At 38.3% G+C, this 21,647-nt stretch overlaps 1 protein-coding gene across 1 annotated transcript in view; it reads right to left on the reverse strand.

The window, feature by feature from the left end:
* The window catches only part of plxnb1b (plexin b1b), an 84,442-nt gene that overhangs the window by 45,434 nt on the left and 17,361 nt on the right, over nt 1–21,647 (reverse strand). The window contains exon 2 of the mRNA XM_026344670.2: nt 14,680–14,744. The gene's annotated coding sequence lies outside the window, so the exon portion shown is untranslated. The remainder of the gene's footprint in view (nt 1–14,679; nt 14,745–21,647) is intronic.

The following is a 21,647-nucleotide window of genomic DNA, read 5'->3' on the forward strand; positions in this document are numbered from 1 at the left end:
CATATGTTCACAGTAGGCACAACAAGTCCCTGACTTTCAGAACAAATAAGAGAACATGGTCAATGCCACAAATTTGATATCTGACCTAGAAACAGTGCAGATATTGATCTTCATTTTTTCTAAATGCTTCAACTTTCTAAACTTTTCCAAGTTTGCACAATATCAGATTTTCAGTGTGATCTCAGACTTTTCGACCTCACTGTAAATGGCATTTATAGAATGAATCCTAATGACTTGTTCTGGCTTTCCCACTAGATTTTCTCACTAGCTGGTTAACATGTTTGGCTTTTACTGCGATATCCAGACAACTCTTTTTAGGATTCCCATTCTGCTGGTGATGTATTCTATGCCAATTTAGTTGATTCCCAATGCTAAAATTGACTTTTTTGTCAAATATATAAATACAATACAGTACAATTGTATAGATATTTTCAGTGGTTTAATTAACACCGTCATTGTTGCTCTGTAGTAAGGATATTTCAATTTGAAATTTATGTGGTATTATCTACAGTCTGCTACTAAAACTGTCAGCAGAACTGTCATGACTGTGTATTCACCAATCAGTTATGTGCAAGTATTTTTGTTTTTGTCATGTTAGGAACACAACAACAGAAGGAGGGTTGCACTGCTGTTAAAGAGAATTCGGTCTCGGGGCATCACTCTGATAAAATGTGAACAATTTCTGATATCGTCAAGTCTAAATTATCCATTGATTGTTACCTTATATGTCATAGGCTTAGCTTTAATACAATTATTTAATCATACTCCCACTTGTGGTGAAATTTCTCTTGGAACTCAAATGCAAATCTTAACAAAAAAATAAAAAATAAAGTCAAGTATTAGACTATTCATATCCAGCATACGTTCTTATGTTGAGATGAATCAGAGAAGCTCAGAAAAATAATTGGACTCTCATAGAGCAGAAACATCACTTCTAGCAAAATCACAGCATAAAAATGAAGGTGTAACTAGAATTAATAGGAGGAGAGTGGCGAGAGTCATGGACCGACAGATAAATGTTATTAGAATTATGATGGGCTTTGTTGTTCTCATGGGAGTTGTGGTCAAAGAGAGTATACTGTAGAAGAAGTACCATAATGACACATTAACTGAAAAACTGTCCACTCAGTGTTATAGGGTTTGAAAAGATTTGGGGGAGAATGTGTTGATGGGCCTGGCTCCAATTAAAACAAAAATCATCTTTGTCTTCAGTATTGTGTCTTCAGTATTTAGACCCACATCTGTATTTAGGCTATTTATTATATTCTTCCTGTCAGATCAACCTTACTAGTTTTTGTGTCCTTGCAACTGAAATGCCACCCAGTGCTACATCACAGGCATGATGGTAGCATGGGGTCATTTCAGCTGTCCTTACATTGATAAACATGAATTAGAAAACACCAAATGGCATTATAACACAATACTAATGTTTGTTGATGATGTGCCTTTGTATGTCTACGTAGATATTCCATTATCTATAGTTACACTACAATAGTCATTCACAACATTAACAATGACTGTACTGTATTTCTGATCAAACTGATGTCATAAACATTTGTAGTGAACCATAACAGCTGAATGGTAATGTAAGTAAAACAAAATCAGTTTAAACCAGAACATTAGGTAAGTCAACTTTGGCCACAAATTTGATCAATCTAAATACATTTAGATTCACAGCAGCTCTTTTGAGATTAATTCAATTTAATTTTATTTGTATAGCGCCATCATATCACAACAAAAGTAATCTCAAGGCAGTTTACAGTGTAAGGTTTAAGACCTTAAAAAATGTAACTGTATACAGAATATTATAGAAAAGGGAGAAAAAACTCCCTTTAGAGGAAGAAACCTCTAGCAGAACCAGGCTCTGGGTGGGCGACCATCTGCTTCGACCGGTTGGGGTGAGTGGAAAGGAGTGAAAAAAGAACAGCAGGCAACAAAAAAACAACGACAACAGCAGAAACAATGGATGATTACATTTGTAATTGGGACCAGTCGGTTTTTGCTAAGACATACTGAAGTGGATCTAAAACAAGATCATCTAAAACAAGAGCTGCTATGAAATAGAGCTCAGGAAAGGATTAGCTCCCAACAGTCCTCGAAAATGCTCAACAACTGTTATAAAAATGCTTTTCATCTCCAAGCACTCACACACAATACACTCTCTCTCTTTAAACCTTGTATCATAATCCTTTTTCTGTTACACTTTTTTCCTGAGAAGCACTTATAGCACTAGCTGTTGCAACCTGAGTATAATATTAAAAGGGGGAAGTGCAGTAGAGGATAGCGTGGTCTCATGGAGGGATAAGCCAGACTGGCACAAAAACACACAAATATAAAAGGCTCCTTTCTGTGCCTTCTGGGGCAATAACAAGGGCAGTGCAGGGAGAATGAAGGGTAAATGTTAGTGTGAATGCTGTGTTGTCTACTCTTTGCTGAAAGCTGTATATGTGTGTGTAAATCATACTGCTACACAAAGAGCCTCTTTGTGGTCCCATGCGGTTAATGTCACTTTTCCATAGTTGGTTTAATAAAAGTAAGTGTTGCTTCTGCTTATAAATAGGAGAGAATGAGGCTGTGCAGTTTGAGGAACACTGCTGGGGGTCTTTTTTACTTTTTTTTTCAAGACTGTGAAAATGTGGGTATAGTAAAAAGTAAGCAAGCTTTTGCAATACATCAGAACAAAACACATTCTGTCAAAGTTGGAAAGCAGAGGAGTCACTCAACAGCTTTGATAAGCCATGAAACCATAAAGCCTGGGGTGTTCCAACAGTTGAGTGAGACAGTAAGACTATACACAGGCTAATAACCAAGAAATACATAGTCAAACTCATTCTAGTTGTAGTTACAGAGAAGCTCAGCCAAACATGAGTAATGGTAAACAAACTACGTGTTGTTAGTGCTTTTCTATATAAGCAACACCATCATGTTTGATTTCTATAAAGAAACTTTTGATAATCTGTGGTCCAGACAGACATTAGATGTGAGTATATGCCTGATTCCCAGACTTTCTCACTTTTGCATTTTCAAAAAAGTAAGCATTAGGCTGCACACAGCTATTCAAAACTTCCCTTGTTCTTTACCCACTGAAGTCACATGAGGATAAACCTAAATACACCCTTGTTGACTTTCCCAGCCAGTGACTTCACAAGGCTCTGTTAAATGTCTGAGATTCCTCTTGGAGTTGAGCATCGCCCAGCAAAACCTGCTGCTGTTCCCTTAGCCCAGCTTTAGTGCTCCAGGCTGAAAGTGGAAACCACAACCCAACAACCTCTTATGGAGCTCAGGAGGAGGGATTTGTATTGTAAATTAATATATAAGCTTACAATGTAAATGTAGTCAATATTTCTGAATAAGAAGGATAGATTGTGCATGTGTATTTGTGCGTGTGTGTCAATGTGGATGTATTCCTAAAAATTTGTTCACATTGCCATGAAGCGTACTGTAGCTTTTTATGTGTGTGTGTGTGTGTTTTTTTAGACCACTGTGTGTCACATAATCTAATATAACAACATGACAGCTGCTCTGAGTTACCTTTCAGTTTAATGCAGCCTACGAACTCTGACAATATGAAGCTATGAGTAATCGCTAACATCAAATGTGCTCTGCCACAGTGGACCACCCTGAAGGTGGACTTGCCATTGTGGTTTGGGCCACCCTTGGTGAGCATGACCGTGTGAAGCCTCTGCAGGCTGGAGAAAAGCTTGCTGGTCTGACAGATCTGACACACAAAGGGATGTCATGGACAGGAATTATAAATTCAAAGAGAAAAATAGATAAGAGCTGTGCACATTCCTGTCAGAATTCAGATGCAAAAATGTTGTTTACTTTGCAGTACATTGTGTGTGTGGGCGTGTGTGTGTGTGTTTGTACGCATGCATGTGCATATGTGTTTGTGTCTGTGTATACAGTATGTAATTGAATGGCTATTTTAAGAAAATCTGGACATTTTCTGGACAACATTCGATTTTAAAGGACTATTTGACAGTCAAAACTTGTTTTTTCAGTTATGGTTAGAAACAGGTGTAAGTTATGGTTGGCCATTTAATTGTGATGGATAAATGCTTTTAGGCAAGTGTACACATAAACATAAAAATGTGTGTGTTTGTAATGGAGAAACTGTGTTTTTCACACCTTCCTGTTTAGCAAGACAGAGATTTACAGTAAGGTGCCGAAGGACATGAGCCAGATTATTAACCTGTAGAGAGGCAGAGGAATAAAGGGAAGACCAAAGAGAGGAGAGAAGAGCTACGCCTGTTCTTTATCACCTACCCTCTAAATCACATTTGCCAGTTGTTACTCATACTCCCAGACAGCTGCCCTGCTTTCTTGAGCTGTTGCTGATTCTTCCTGTTAATTGTGCTCCTCTCATTCTGACATACTCCAAGTGGAATCTTTTATGATCTCAATGTGGTGTGAAGGAAGAAAGCCTTTAATCTTCATATGTCACATTTACATGTTACAATGAAATTGGTCCTCTGCATTTAGTAGTGGGCAGCCACTTACAGCGCCCAGGGAACTAGTGCTCAAGGACAGGGTTTGAACCCCGAACCTTCTGCATCTAAGGCCAATGATCTACCCAAAGCAGATCAATTATTTTATACAAGATATGTAATTTTGGCTGTTAACTCTCAAGAAAGTAATTCCCAAAAAATAATTCAGTAGACATATTAGAATCAGCACAGAGTTTTCAATAAATTGTTCTTCGGGATGGGGATCACATTCCATAGAATAAACCACAATCCCTTATACCTGCTGCAACCATACCTATCATAAGTGCCTGCTTTACATGAAGTTGCCTTGTCTTGTCAGGACATCCAAACCTTGCCAAACAGCAATATGATTTTATGTTTATTTAAAATAGTTTGGAATACCAACTGAATATAGTGCCCCAAAAAATATGCTACTGGGGATACTAGGTAGTGTCAAAAGAGGCGTGTGATAGTAACCCTATGGCTTTACTAAACCTATCACATATGGAAAACTTTCTTAAACATTGTATTTTAAGGTTCAATGGCACTTGTGGCACTTAACTTCAAGATTGGCAGTCACCTAACGACAAAAAAGCTGATTATGAATGCAATTTGGTTGTTTTGAATGATTGGACCTACTTGGGCCAGGTCCATTAGACAGTCTGGCTCACCACAAAATGAGTAAAGATTCTAGTCTTTAGTCTTAAGATCAAGCAGCTGCCAGTTGTATTCATAAAGACTTCTTTAACATGTGTGATATATATGACTGATATATAGGGACAGGAACAATCTGATTATTATGATTCATACACATTCACTGTTCGTGTAAACTTCCATAGTTTCTTTGGTTGTGTAAAGCTGCTTTGCGACAATGTCAATTGTAAAAAGCCCCATACAAATAAATTGAATGAATTGATATCAGAGACCTGAACCATCTGAAATTAGCTGCAAGTTACTTTACCTCCACTTTCTTCTGAAGGCTCTATGGTCCATATTGTCTACACATCTACACTCAGGAGCTCACCCCAAATCTTTTCTTTTTTTTCCCACTGTTTATGAAGAGTACAAGCTGCCAGTTGCTAGTATTCTGTCTTATTGCACTGCTGCTGAATCTTTAAACACAAACTGTTAATATGTGCAAAAACCTGAAGGCTTACAACCAACTGGAAATTTAACAACAAGGATTTTACTACTTGCTGTTCCTTTCTTTACAGCTATTTACAGACAGTTTTTTTGGCATGGGGTGAATCAACTAGGCATTATATCAATGAGGACTTTTTGCAATCTCTTGTATTCTCTCTGCCCCATGCCTGTGTTTCATGGACTTTTAAGTACACAATAGATTTTGCATGTGGGTTTTATTTTGGCAAGTGAAACACGATTTGTTTTACGCCACTGACATTCAAACCATGACTCAGACTGTACCTGCCGAAACCAAGGACAAACATTTGACGGGTCTGTATTGAATATGGTCGCTCACCCATTCTGTATTTCTCTCACTCAGTTCTGCATTCAAATCTAAACTCCTGGCAGAATAGATGCAGAAATGCCTCAGCCCAGTCTGCAGACTCTTTACTTCTTTCGCAGTAAGTTTTTTGGAAAATGTACCTTTAAATTTTATTTCTTCTACACTACATTGTGTAAATAGTGGGATAACTTACAAATATATTGACAATTTATCTACATTTGAGCATTAACTGACTTTTTCCTCTGGGAAGAGCACAGGAAGTATGCTGTTGTAGCAGTGGGTGAATATACACACAACAATGTCGCTGTGGGTGCTGCCTGTTGCATGGTGATATTGTTTGCATTTGGGTGGTTCTTATGGGTAGACATTAAGTCATATATAGGTGAGTATTATGGATTTCAACTGTGTGATGGCTGTTTAGACACTGTTCAGTGGGCATTCATCAAATCATAGGGTTAAGGCACTGAAAGCCTTTCATTTGAAAAGAGTAAAGGTGCCTTTACCCCTTCTATTGCAGCTCATGATGTTGACAGATTTACTGCAGTAGAACAGAAACTATGACTGGGCCATTTTTAAATATTTGACTTTTTCTGTCGAGTGGTCGTAACTTGTAACTGGGTATTGTTTGAAATGTGTACTACAGCTAATGTGATCCCTAAGAGAAAGTGAAGTAAATACAAAGCAAAACAATTTTTGCTATTTTTTTTTTTTTAAACACAGGTAGCTAAACAAAAACATTCCCTTAAAGTAAAGTTCATTTACATGTGGATATGTTTATTTATCAAGCATTACTCGTAATCACACTGAAAGTAGTAACTATTAAGATCTGTCAATGCCACATGACTGTCACAGTCATATGGCATTGACTTTGACATCAATCTTTTATTTTGTATTATGGATTTTACAACTAAAAAACACACAATATGTAGAAAATAGACCTACTTGTGTACAGTAGCTATACAGTCCTTTCAGACCATTAATCCTGACAGCATTAGTTCCATTGATCCAACGGCTTCTGAATATGTTGCTTTTATGTCTGAATGAGCATGCTTGTCACTAAGTACACATGTTGCTGGAAAAGGTAAAAATAAGCAAGATTTTTCATTTGACTTGAAGTGGAGCAAAGTTACAAAGCAGTGACTTGCTTAAGTTAATAATTATATGAAAATGAAAGTAAATAATACTTTAATTAACTAACAACCTCTAAAAGGTTCAGCTTTATACAGAATGCAGGGGAAAAGTGCAAGAGCAGCTTAAGACTATTATACCACTACTGCGTCTGCTGCACAACAGAGCCTCAAGTGAGCATAATAAGCATAAACGGTGATTATGTTGTCTTCAGACAGAATGAAATTATTGTTTCACACATAAATGATAGTTTAGAACCATAGCAAGTTTGATTTGTGCATCAAGTTGAATATACCTTGAAATTTAAATGAAAAGGTACCATGTGGACCTTCTTGTATTGTTATTCCTGTCCATAGAGAAATCAAGTCAAGATTTACAAAGATTTACATCATTGTGCTCCAGTCAACACACAAGTCACCAACCCCCGACTCTCCCCACACCTCCACACCATCATAAGGCGAGGATAACAGTGACTACCACCCACCTATGTTCTGAATTCACCTAGACAATCATTCATGTCTAAAGCAGGTCTGAGAGACCTGACGTTGGAATGCAGGCTGCACCCAGCATCTTCCTTTCATCTAACACAGAGGTCCGAACCACAGGCAGACAGCACTAGAGTAGCAGCCAAGACTTTAGCAACAGTCATTTTTTGTATGGTCCCAAATTATTAGGTTTTTGACTTGTATACCAAGCTGGAAAAAAACAATCTGACTCTATCCACTGTGCGACAGGTTTGCTTGAGTAATAATGACAGGAAAGAGAAGTGAACAGGAAAGGACAAAACCTTTCCCTCATCAGTGCCACATCCATGAATTTCAAATGACACAAAGAAAAACTGGATAACAGCTTAAATCTCTATGAGGCACTTTATGTCTGTAACAGGATGGTCTGGCTTTCAGAACCATTACACATTTGCAGTTGTTCCATATTGCATACCAAATTTTCAATATTCAAGGCAAAGAACATGTACCTTTATTTCTTACTTTCTTAACTCCATCCCACTTTCATTTAACCAGTGAGCTATCAAGAATATTTTTGCATGCAAGGGAACACACACATACACAGTTCACACTTAATGTCATGATAGTCTGCCTCCTCCCATCCCCGGGAGGTAAAAACCCACAGCTCCCTCTCCACTCTGAGAAAGAAAATCTATATTGTAGTGGTCTCATAGAGCTTCAGCCTGGTGGGGGCACTGATTAACCTCACCTTCATCTGAATGTAATGATGGCCTCTCTCAACTGTCAGTGTGACCGGCCCAAGCTAAGCTAGAGTAATGAGAAAAGGATGCAGAGTGTGGGTCATGGCTTTGATACTTTTTCCCCAATGCATGATTATTTTGATTATGCAATCAAAACAGGCCATCGGTCCTGTTATGCATCCATGGATATTGCATGTTTTTTTTGTGAAATGGTTGTTTTTTATTCTTATTTTAAATTAATTAAAATAATTATTAATTAAATTTAAATCACTATTTATTTATGAAATTGTTTCAAAGTAATGTGAATTAAATTACAGAGAACTGGCTAGTGGGAGTAATAACTACTAAAATCCACCTGCAGATTGGCAAGTATTAACATCAAAATGTGGGAAAAGGACTGTGTATTTTGTCCCCAGGTTCTTAAAGCACAGTCATATTCTACGTTTAATTTGACACAGCAAAAACAGAGTGCTACTGTCAGATACATGCAGAATAACCATCTCAATACTATATAAAGATGAGCTTTAAAAATCTTAAGACATTCCTTTAGGTATTATGGTATTATTATTAATGAACCTTTGCAACACATCAATCATGAGGAATAACTGTCATACATATACACTACAGCATCAGTGTACATTATATAATCCTGCTTTCCACTAGCATCCCCACTGGGCATACACAAACATAATTTCAGGTGGCAACAAGATAATGACTAGGTGTGTGTGTGTGTGTATATATATATATATATATATATATATATATATGTGTATATATATATATATATATATATATATATATATATATATATATATATATATATATATATATGTGTATATATATATATATATATATATATATATATATATATATATATATATATATATATATATATATATATATATATATATATATATATATATAAATAAACAAATATACCAGAAGAGAACAATGGCCCTCCAGCCACCGAATACAACCATTTCATAAACACACCCTAACTCTGCTAAACTTTGTCTGTTGTTTTAAAGTTACAATTCATAAAACATAGGCCACATAAAGATATGTTGTTGTGTTTTTTTGTGTGGCTTTTTTAGCTTTATTTAGAAGATGCTAGTGACAAGGTAGGCAGAAGAGAAGGGGTATGACATATAGCAAAGGTCCCCAGCCTGCACTAACTGCAGGGACTCTGCAGACTATGTAGCATGCGCTGTAAACACTAGGCTACCAGGGCACTCCAGCATAGGCCAGATAGAACATCACCAGAACCAACTGGTTACAGAGAACTGAGAGGAGTTTTAAAGTGTACCAAAACCTGCAAGACCTAAATAAATGGCTTCTCACAGTAGCATGTCACTGTGTTGATGTGGTGCAGTCTCACACCACAAAGAAAAACAGTGTTTATTTTTTCTTTGTCTGAAACACTCAAGGGGCAGAAAACATTTGGATTGCCTGTTTAAAGCTCCACAACAACTGCTCTGTACTTTATCTCACCCCCTCTTGTGTTTGTGTGTGTGTGTGTGTGTGTGTCTGGGGTGCTGCAGTGGTTATGGGAGCCGTGCTGAAGCATTGATAGGTCTATTTCCAGTCTGTCCCTCACACCGTTATCAGCACAGTGGCTTAACAGCAGCCTAAATACTAGTCGTTAGACTGTCCTCTCTGCTGGTCAACTCAGATAGAACAACACACACTCGCAGCATCAGTTTTATGTATCATTGGGACTGATGCTTCACAAATGTTGACACCAATATGTCATTAGGCATGTTATTACGCACAGTGAACATGTGTCTTTTAATGAGTCTTTAAACTCTAATATTTTTCCAGTACTTTACTCTGCAGCTCATACTGTGTTGTGGATGTGTTTGTCTAGTAAACATAAGATGAGGATACAAAGTGTATACATTTGCTATAGCTGGTAGTAAACTAAAGACTGGTAACTACAAACACACACATACACACAGAAATACATCTTCTAATCACAATGTTAGCACAAACATAATGTCACTACAGTTATGCTCCAATTCCCAAATGTCTTCATTAATTCTATGCAGGATTGAGTCCTCTCTAGTTGGGGCTGTCACTCGAGATCTGCAATTAAAGCTTCTCTACAAACAAAGAGAAACCACTTCGCAATCACTCAGATTTAGTCATCAGCATTCTCCAGGCCATGTGTACACATTTGGGTGTGAGATAGGTGCCAACTATCTGTGCCACTTCAAACGAATTCATACTTTATGCATCTGCAAGTCTGCTTCAGTGTTCGTGATGTAAATTTCACCACCACCCCAGCCAGTGAGAGTTGGGACAGAAGACTGCCTGCAGCCCAAATATCTGTGTCTGCATTAAGAGTGGTGTGATAACAATAACCAAATCCTGCCAAGTGCTGTTTTGCTTACGGTTTGTAGATCTGCAGTATTCCTCGGATTTCCCTTTTTAAATGACTACAGCCAGTTGCTTATATAGAGATGTTTATATCTCATTCACTTGTAGCTCTATGATGTCAGCTTGATGGGCTATGGCCTTGTATTTCTGTCACTTGTTCATGTCGTATGGTCAAATACAAAAGAACAAGTGCTGCTTCTTCTTCTCCTTGCTACTGTCCAGAGATGGACGGTTGTGTTTTGTTTTGTATTGAGGCTGTGTGGAACTGAAAAACCCAGGTCTGTGTTATTTTTAAGCTTGGTTTTCTCAGTTTGAAGGCTAATTGGTTATTTGAAGCAAAGAGATTTGCCAACTGTCTTACCCCGCCCTCCCTACAGACCTAATGGTGTCTGAATGTAAATGTGTATATACTGAAGTGGGGGAAGGGTGTAAAGTGAATGTATTGTCTTTTCATCCTGAGAGGTATGCAAGGGTGTGAGGGTGTGTGTCAGTGGGTCAGGCTTACTCCCTCGGGATGAGCATATATTATTGATCCACCTCATGTGTGAACTGAACCTCTGGGTATAGTCTGGCCTCCATCCTTAATCTGTCCATTGTCTCTTTCGATCTACTCTCATCATCACTCTATACCACATGTCTTTCCATCCATTTCCGTATGTCACCCTTCACCGTACCACCTTACTTTGTGTGTCTCACCATCTAATTTAGCTCTATTTCTTCTTTCTGCGGCTTTGCTCTTTCTCAATCTGTCTATTAATTTAGTCCGTCTTGAGAGGACGGACAGGGGGAGGGGGTGAGCAGAGGCGGATGACGGTTAGTTAAATGGGAAGGAGGTGAAGGTACAGGACAAGGTGGAGGATGGGAGTTACTGAGAAGGAGAGGAAAAATACAGCAAGAGATGTGTCATAGTTAAAAAATGTCTTTGACCATCCAACAACACTGTATTAACTAGAGAAATATTGCATATGCTATTTTTTTAGGTAACAGATTGGAAAGATATTTTACAAACCTGCTAAGTCAAACCAAACAAGCAAATAATGAACACCAAACAACCAAACCACAGCAGAGCAACAACTGCAATACCTTCTAATTTTAATAATTTTGAATAGCAAAAAAGCAGAGTGCATTGCAGGCCATGACCCAGCTGGGAATACCTAATTAGGACTGCATCTAAAATGAGGAGTTTCATGCTGTAGCTGGTGTTTTTTTGTTGTTTTTCCGTCTCTTCTGTTTTCTCAAAGGGGTTAAACAAATTTGCATCCACAAAATTATATAGTGATATACAAAAGTAAAAGGAGAATCAGACAATCAGAATTCCTGCTTACTCATATGTGGGTGCGGCCTGGCATTAACTAAACAGGCCACACCTGAACTGCTAAAAGGTCTGGCTTAGGCCCTGCTCAGGATGTTCTTTTGTTTGCTACCGCCAAGACATCGTTTTCTCCTGTCGAATGTATGCTGTATTCACTCATTGCAAATATTCCTATCTTGTTCTGATACATTGATGTGCAAAAGCTCATTGAGTAAACCTAGCCTAGCTAATCAAATAAGATATGTTGCTCAACAATAATTGTTGACCATTTTTTCCATTCCAAAACTTGTTTTAGAATTTCACTTTTAAAGCTAGGGACATGGAAGGGAAGGCCAATTAATGACCCACTTTTTTCACCTTTTCACAGTCCCCCACTGTAGGAATCCAACATCAAAGGCAGTACATCATCCAATAAGAGCTCTTATCCCTGCCAGTGTCTAATATCTTTTAGGTCTGGAGCATATTTAAGGAGGCAGAAGGCATTACAGTGGGGGATATGGAAGTAAATGGAAAAAAGCTTCAGGCTCATGAAAGGCTCAAGTTGGTGAGTGAATACCATGGTCAAGCAGTGATTCTGTGCCCTGTTCTGCAAGTCCAGAAGGCCCAAGATGACTGTAGGTGAAATTTTAATTTAAGGAGGACACAAGCAGTGAAATGAGTGAGTGGCCCCTCTCTGTTATCAGTTGAAGTCATGTGCAGTTCATGTGGCTCCTAAGGCACAAATACAGACAAAAAGAAGAAGAAGAAGAAGAAGAAGAAGAAGAAGAAGAAGAGAGGACAACTAAATGACATGATTTGATTATATTGTTCTGCTTGCTGTGAGTGTTCCAGCTGCCTCGCTTCAGGAAAGTCACCTTGTCTCACTAAGGGTGCGCAGATAAGCTGTTTCGACTATGCTTGCCATGACATCATTTGTTTAACACTTTCATGGACAGTCAGACAGATAAGAAAGAAAAAGAAAAGAAATATGAAAACAAAAAACATAACAAAAAACACGCACATGCACCAAGAAGAAAACACACTACTTTTTTTAAATAACATACATTGTAATTTGTGGCTGACAAGCTGGACCCTTACACTGATCTTATAAAAGGTAGCGTCTTTGTCATCAGGAACATCTAGTACCAGGGAATAAATTACCTAGCAGTGATTTACAGTCCTCTGAGGAATGGATTTATGATTAACAGCCACTTTTGAAGATGACCTCATCTTTCTGGCATATACACACCAGGTGCACCTCAAGTACAGACTTAAATTCACTAAATTACCTGTTACCCATGTCATAACATCCCTTACCCTTACCCGTGATTACCCACCTCCAAACTCATAGAGTGAACTTTTTCTTGACTTAAAGAAAAGCTATTTAGAAATATTTATTACAATGAATCACCATCAATTAAAGTTACAGTCAACCAACAAACCCGTCAGAATGAACAGACTGTGATAAGCCTATGCTACAACCAATCACTAGTGGTGTTGAGTCCTCTGATGAAGCCCTTGGCTTTGGCTAATCTGTGGACACAGTGTAGGCTCATTTAAGTAGGTTTATTTGGTATCACTCCAGACTCTTTATTAAACCCACTTATGTTAGTTAAGATGCCTGATATGCTTAAAAGCAACTAATCACCCCTAAAGCACAGTATGTTTTAAGAGGTAGCTTCATGTGTCTACATGGAAATATGATTACAGACAAGTCTAAAACTGCCTGGCACTAATTTAGGAATGAATTTAAGAGAGGTAATGTGATATTAAATTGACAAACTTAAACTGGCTTGATTGCAAATGTCAAAACATCTCTTAAAGTTAGCTTGAGATGAAGAGTCCTCCTCTTCAAGCTCAAAACTAATGAAAATGTAGAATAATGTGTAAGTTAAATATTTGCTGCCAAACTCAGACATCCTACTTAAAATGTCAAATGTCAGCCAGCTGTGCCTCTTTGTGACAGAAGCAGCACAGTTACAGACCCTGCCCTGCCACCAAACTGCAAATAAAAACTAAAATAAACCATGCCCCACACCAAAACCCTTCGGAAGACCCATCCTGTTTTGAGTATCCCTTCCCTAAATCACATCTGAGGCAGATAGTTTCACTGCAGCATCTAAATTGGCATAGTGAGATACAGCAGTGAAACATTATATAAATAATGGTGACTGCAGCAGGTACGATTAAGATTAGACCTGTTCCAAACTAGCCCCACTTAAAATCATTCAAATGAATATATAATATTAGCCATTTGGGCACGAGATTCAACTCAGTGACAGCCTCTGAGAAGTCAATAACAAATATGTTCATGCCTTTTCACAGAAATGGTGGTGATATTTCCTGATTCACCAAAAGAGGTCAATGCATTAATACCAATAAACTCAGCAAACACTGAGCTGAATCAGACAGTTTAGGTGTGCAATGTGTGTCCATCGTAATGAAGGAAAGTGTGAGCCCAGCATAACAGTGTAGCTTACTAGTGTGTTTTGATTAGTTTAGGGCAACACAAACTCTGGGGCACTGAGTAATAACATATAAAGCTTTTGATACACACACAATACTTATTAGTAGAAAGCCATTGTTGGTTTGGATTTTTGTCATATTTTTTGGTCTTATTTGGTGTAGAACATTAACAATGGCCAAAGGGAATAATTACCTTTGCAATCATCACGAGAATAAAAATGAGTTAGAACCACCATTCTTTGATTATGTATAATATTTGCATCTAGTTTCCTACCTGTCTACTTCTCTTGTCTTGTCATTTCCCACCTTTACATGGTACCCATGAGGATTTGTCCAAACCTGCAGTGAAACAAGCAGTTACAAAGTTAACAGTGTATTTTTCTCTTCTAAAAGTCAAACATACAGCATGAAATACACCCCAAATGGTAACTGAAGAACCATAATGTGAAAACAGATTCTTTGTAGAGTCTCTACAAAGAAAGATTCAACCATTCACAGCAATTTCAATGTCTTCTGAATCCATGCTACACAGGTGAGAGCCTCCATTCTTTAGACATACATTTATACTTTATACAAGGCAGTGATTGTTCAGCACAACAACAAAGACCTTACTGAACATGGTGAGGGAGGAGATTAGAAGTAGGCATACTCAATACGGGAATCCCCTGTATTGTATTGCAACTTTCCATATGAATGAAAGATAGGGATATAAATTTAAAACAACTTCCTTAAATAGCAGTCAACCATGTTAAAAATCAATAATCAGTTTACCATTAGGAATTAATGAAATGCACCAATCTTTTGTGATCTATGTTTACTCATAGCCTGAAGAACATCCAAAGTAAACACCAAGTTATTTAAACAAACAACAAATAAAGACTTCATTTGAAATTGGAAAATTCCCCCCTGTTATTAGACTAAGCTGGCTATCAAAAGCTAGTTGCAAACTTAAATAGTGATTAATAGTGTTAGTTTTTGTCATTATGCACAAAGGATGCACCAAATCAATGCCAGATATGTATGGGTAGCATGTTACTTATTGTACTTTGTCTAACAGTAAGTACGGTGGCAAGAAAAAGTATGTTAACTTTTTTGAATTTCAGTGTTTCCTGGGTGTTCTTGTCACTGTATAACTTCAGCCAGTTTCACATAGCTAGCTAAACTATCCGTTCATTCAGACTATCCATTATTCATTGGCACCTCTAGTAAAAGGTTGTGAAATGTAGTATTGTGAATATTTTCACATTTTAGGCATTTCAGATGTTTGGATTCCCAAACAGTGCCATTAGTAGGCATCTGATCGGTCGCAAACCCATGAGGTAGTGGATGACACGTTTCTCATTCTAGTCAAATGACAATGAAAGTGTGCCATGTTGTGCTAAAAACTAGCCTAATAGCTCAATGCTAATACATATTGAAATGTCCCATTAACATGCTAATGTAGGTTAACATCAGTAGTGATGTTCTACAGTAGTGAGAACTAAGGAGCCCCACTAAGGATGAGATTCTAGAACAACCCCTGCTATATACATTAAATTCTGAGAAAAGAAGACCGAAGCACAATGGACCAAAATGATTTTAGTGAACAGAGGACTGTGGACAGTGGATTATTCAGTCAGTTTACTTTGGGTTCTGCACACATTCCTATGAACTATAAACCTCAGAAAGTGAAGATTTTGTGTAGGTCTCAAAAATGTTTCATGAGTTATGTGCTTCCCACAGTAGGCATGAGCCTCTGTCCTCAAACTGAAGAACCGTTGATTGATGTCTTAAACCACTTTGTCAATTTGCCAACCTGTAATGGCCAAAGCTGAAAGATGGGTTTTGGTTTATGTGCAGAAATTGCTGACTGTGGGATGCAACTCTGGGAGTTTATATGAAACATCTGGCTAGATGCTTGGCCCACTGAAAGAGGTTATGAAAAGACTTAAACAGCTCACCCACCAACACCTTCCGCCTGATTTAACCGCAGCAGCTTCCTTGCTTCCTCCTCCCTGGATTACCCTCTAACCAGGTCCTCCACCAGCCTGGGAATATATAGTCAAGGGCTCCAATTACACAATGTAATCAAAACACTGGGCTTTGTGGGAGCGCCCAGAGGATATTAGCCTGGCAGAGTAGTGGAACAGGAAGGAGAATCAAGGAACGAGGATCAGGCGTTAGTTTATTCAACCAAGGTCAGCTGGAGCAAAAACATGATTATCTTTGGCGAAGACAAAAACAGAGCTCAAGGGAGGAGGGCTGACCAAAGGAGGAAAATATGAAAACAAACAGTCCCACTGGGATGGCCTCAGTTTGCATGGCCCGAGCTTCTGGTTTGGCTTGGGGAGGAGTAATTGGTAGCAGCCGCTGACACTTTAAATAGCTGCTGAGTGTGGTGGGATGCGGTATGGGGTTAGTGGACTTGACAAAGCAGGAGGAGGAAACTGAAATCCCACAAGACATTGAGTAATTCAGATCAATTTAATTTTCTTTTATTTAGGGACATAAAATGCTTGTATGATCACCCCGTTAGAATCGCCCAGATGTTTATGAAGCCATTTGGCTATCAGCAATGGCCCAAAAAGAAACATCCCCTATCTAATTGTTATATGAGACTAAAAATGACTTTGAATTACCAATTCATTCACAATGTAAACTGTTTTCAGAAGCACTAGCACAAATAAAGAGTGTCATCAGTCTAATTTCCTACCTGTAAGAGACTACTGTTTTTTTTCTTGGGGTTTCAAATTTTTTTCCATGGTTTCCTAAGCAGTTAGAAAGATCCCAGTCAGCCCGTTTCTACATCTTCAAAGCTGAACACATTTAAATCCAAAAATCTAATTTAACAGCAATGTTCCAAACTCCACCCTTTAGTGCTAGCTAGTAATGCTAACTACCCATATATCCATATACCCACTGACAAAACGTTTGTTTCTGATATCAGTACATTTACTTATTTAAGTACATTTGCATGATGGAATATGTATAACTGTTGTTTTGAATGTATGGTGGTTAACAGCAATAGTAACAGGGACTGTTTCTTAACTCCCATCACCATAATTGTTCAATAACAGGACAAATCCTAATATTAACTATTAACAAAGAGTCAATAGCTATTTTTCAGTGGACAAGTCACCCACTCTAAAAACTAGCTTAAAATATGAAAAAAAAAAGTTTTATAATATTTTTAAGTAATTCTGAGAATAAAATGTGGGTTGTGTCTTGTCTTTGCAACCTTAAATTCTGAAGTAAACAGCTTCACTTTTACTACAGGTGAAGTCGAAGTTGTGAAAGCTATACTATTCTCTTCACACAAAAGATGCAAATGACAGTTATGTCAGAGAATACTGCATTAATTTGAATGAAATCTAAGCTCTATGGCCCTGTGCCAGCTGATCCTGCACACCCAAAATCTGTCAGGCCAATCTGGCCAGGATGTGTTTGCTCTTGTTTTGTCTTGTTTTGTATGGAGAATCCCTCCGATGAGAGGCTGGCTAAAAACCAAGACACGTTCATTCAGACATTGTTCATGTATCTTTGACCCAGACTGTGAGAGTAAAGCTTGGAGCTGAGCTACATGAAGGTTAGAAGTTGTGCAAAGAGGCTGATTGGATTGACAAGACAGTAAGAACTGGTGTTTCCTCTACTGATTGTTCCTCTCAGTGAATTTCCTATTCCAGGATTTATGTTAGCTTATATCACACATCAGATTAAGCAACCTACCCGTAGATGAGCTATCACACAGCCTACAGCACCTTTACTCTGATAGTATCAGTGGAACATTTGGCTTTCAGAAACTGGAAGGAGAAATGATTTGCTCCTCAGCTCTTTTGACATTAAGTCAAATAAAGAAATAAATTACCACAATTCAGTTGTATGTCTCTGCCCACCAATGAAGTTTCAGTTTACATGCATGTCTGCCCAGACTCATTTACTAATACAATTATGCATATAAAAGATGGAAATGTTCAGATTAATAGATTTCATCTGGGCATCACAGTGACCTTGACCTTTGACCACCAAAATGTAAATCCATTCTGTCGCCTGCACACAAGCATAAAAACACATGTGGGAGCACTTCTACAACAGAGAGTTGCACTCTGCACTCTGTCATCTTAAAGGTGAATATAGACACATTTATGCCTTAATGGCTCTGTGTGTTGTCATGAAAAGGGAATGTAACTAATTTTGCTAGGCTTCTCACTCTTTGGAAATGTACAGTAACTAGAGAGTCACCAGGCAAAAACAGTGGGCTAGAAGCCCCCTCATAAATTCTAGGAAAAGGGACATCATATCCAGGAGTCCTTTGAAACAAAACCAATTCTTTTGACTATGAAGTACCAGATCAGGTCAGACTAACATGGAAAAAACAAGTCAAATCACTGCCATAGTACAGTGGAAGCTGGGAGGCGAAACAGTCACCAAAAGGATTCTCACGAGAAACTTCATAAAGAGGCCATTTCCAGGCAATTTAAAGTCCTAAAATTAGTGTGAGCTTTCACCCTTGCCTTGGCAATGGTGGTGAATTTTAGTACCACAATGAATTTTACTGGTTCTTAATTTTGTCTGTTAAGTGCAGCTGCAATATTTACATGTCCAAAACACACAAATAAAGCCCTGCTCTTCACAGGAGGAACTAACACAAAGTCACCAAACCAACAGTGCCACCATCACTGAGGTTGTTAAGCTGTCTGTCTTAAAACTACCACTGAGAGTGTGCCTTTGGCCACGGCTGCTCTGTAATTAAATACCAGAAATTTCTGTTTTTTCCCCTGTCTGTTCTTTGGAAAATATATATACAGGGTCTAAATACAACTCTTGCCCTACCCTCTCCCAGGCTTGCTGGCAGATGCCATCCTGCTTCATTCTCAAACCCACAACTGACTCTTCCACCTCAGAATGAACAAAGGTTATACCAACAAAACCCACCAATAATTGTGGGATTTGTTGGCAGAAGGCAGCCTTTGTGGCAAACTGTTGTGGCCAGAGGTAAACAGCAGAAACCTTCCTTGGAAGTATTCAACAGCAGCATAAACACTGATTAATCTTTGAACTAATGAGTGAATGGGCATCTCTCAGTCTTAATGAGATAGAGAATGAATGCTTTTCAGCTGGAGCTCCATCATGAACTCTAATTATGTTCTCACATTGAACATTACAAGCTGTGTGCTATCTCTATGGCCAGTTCTTTAATTTGCAGTTCCATGTTTTCTACTGGCATGATAAACAGGATAAACTTGTCATTATAATTTGACAACAACACATGGCATACAGTGCCAATTCCCCCAGCTCGTATTAGTCATTGTGGGAACCACTAGGGCTACTCAATTTAGTTAAGAAGTCATGTTGTGATTATTGTGAACCACGCTGTGATTTGTGATTTAATACAAAAAGAAAAAAAAAACAGTATACTGACAGCTGCTTGGTTATTAATTAAAATAATTATATTATTAATATTGTTATTATTAATGATGTGATAACATGAAGTATCATTAATATAGTAAATCTAAAATTGTAAATTAACTCACACTACACACCAAAATAAAATACACAGTCAAGTAAAAGTTGACTTACTTGTCAGCTCATTCATGCATTTGGGATGTTGCTTTGACCAAATTGTGGTAAATTTGTCCCTTTTTAATTGGAAACACTGCACACCAGAAAGTCATGTGATCACGTACAACCATGCTCCACAACCTAGACAAAGCACAACTGCTCATCTCTAGGGATATGGATAATGAGCAAACTGTATGTCTGTGTACTGTATTTAATTAAATCTTAGTTCAATCTTACCCAAAGATTTGCACAGTTTAGGAAATACATCAGAATCTGACAAGGAGATAACTGGCTGTGATATTAACCTTTCTCTCTAACCAATACGCAGTCTACAGTGCTTTCACATGACCTTTGGCATCGCCTTAGCTCACTTGGAACCATAATGTAGATGATATCAAAAGTACCTGGTACCAGGTACTACTCACAATATCTGCCCAGTAAACGAAAAATAGTTATCAGTTACCAGTGTTTCCTCACATCAAGAACATTGTGGGTTTCCCTGGCCTCTCTGTGTTAAGTTTACGCAGCAATCAACCGCCTGGAGATCAGAATGGGGCGGTTTGGGTTTTAGATGTCCGATTATGCGCCAATCACATTAACATAAATGTATGATGTTTCACGTTGTGCACCACAGCGCTGTGGAGCAGAGATAAATTCTGTTCCCCGCTGTTAAACCACTTTGCTCCTCCACTTAAAACTATCATTCTGGGTCGGGCTTAGCCATGCTTCAGGCTTGTGGTGTGTGTGGTACCAAGGAAAAAATTGGAGCAGGACGTAGGGCAATGATCCCTCCTTTTTTTTTTAATAAGCAGCTCTGTCTGAAGTCCTGCTCACATGCTCTGTCACGTACACATTTACACAGACAGTAACGTAACAGATACAGAAGTTGTTTGAAGTTATTTACTGTGAATTAAGCAAATTGCAGTTGGTGTCTCTCTAGAGTTCTCCTTGTTTCTGAGTGGGTTTCCTTTAAGTACTGTAGTTTACTCCCACAGCCCAAAGACATGCATCTTAGGTCAACTGTCAACTCTAAACTGCATCAGTCTTGTGATAGACCAGTGACCTGTCCAGGGTGCTTCCCCAACTCCCACCCAATTTAGCAAATGGATTGGCTCTGCTCCCTGCATACCTTTAAAGGATAAGTAGTATTAGCCAGTGGATGAATTGATACAATTGCTATTCTGTCCATTAATGTATCTCTATAGCCCGTAATGACAAACTCAAAACATGTTTTCAGATAATGTTGAAAATGTATTAAAAATCACAAGCGCTAATGACAAAATGCTTAATTTCAGTATTGCCAAAGGGACTTCTAAAATCCTCTTTCGTAAGTCTCTTCTAGCTTTACGCAGTATATAAGATTTGTGCAGTTTATCCTGCTCAACCCCCTTCAGATTGTAAAAGAAGCATCTGAACTACTATTGTCAGGTCTCTCCACTAAGTCTGGGCTTTGACTGGGCAACTGAGGGACAGGCAGAGACTTGTAGCTACACTTGTGTTGGGTGTATGCTTTGGGCCACTGTTGTGCTGAAATGAAATGCAGTCATCATCCAACCACTCCACTCTGACACTTACTCTTGTCATGAACATATACACTGGTGAAAAGCGTAGAAATGCATATGTGTATAAATGGCAGAGAATTCAGCAATCTACATGAAAAATCATGTTTTTCAAAGTCCTCCACCCAGATTATGGAGACCATGT

This window comes from Anabas testudineus, chromosome 5 (genome assembly GCF_900324465.2).
Source record: "Anabas testudineus chromosome 5, fAnaTes1.2, whole genome shotgun sequence".
Classification (NCBI taxonomy): domain Eukaryota; kingdom Metazoa; phylum Chordata; class Actinopteri; order Anabantiformes; family Anabantidae; genus Anabas; species Anabas testudineus.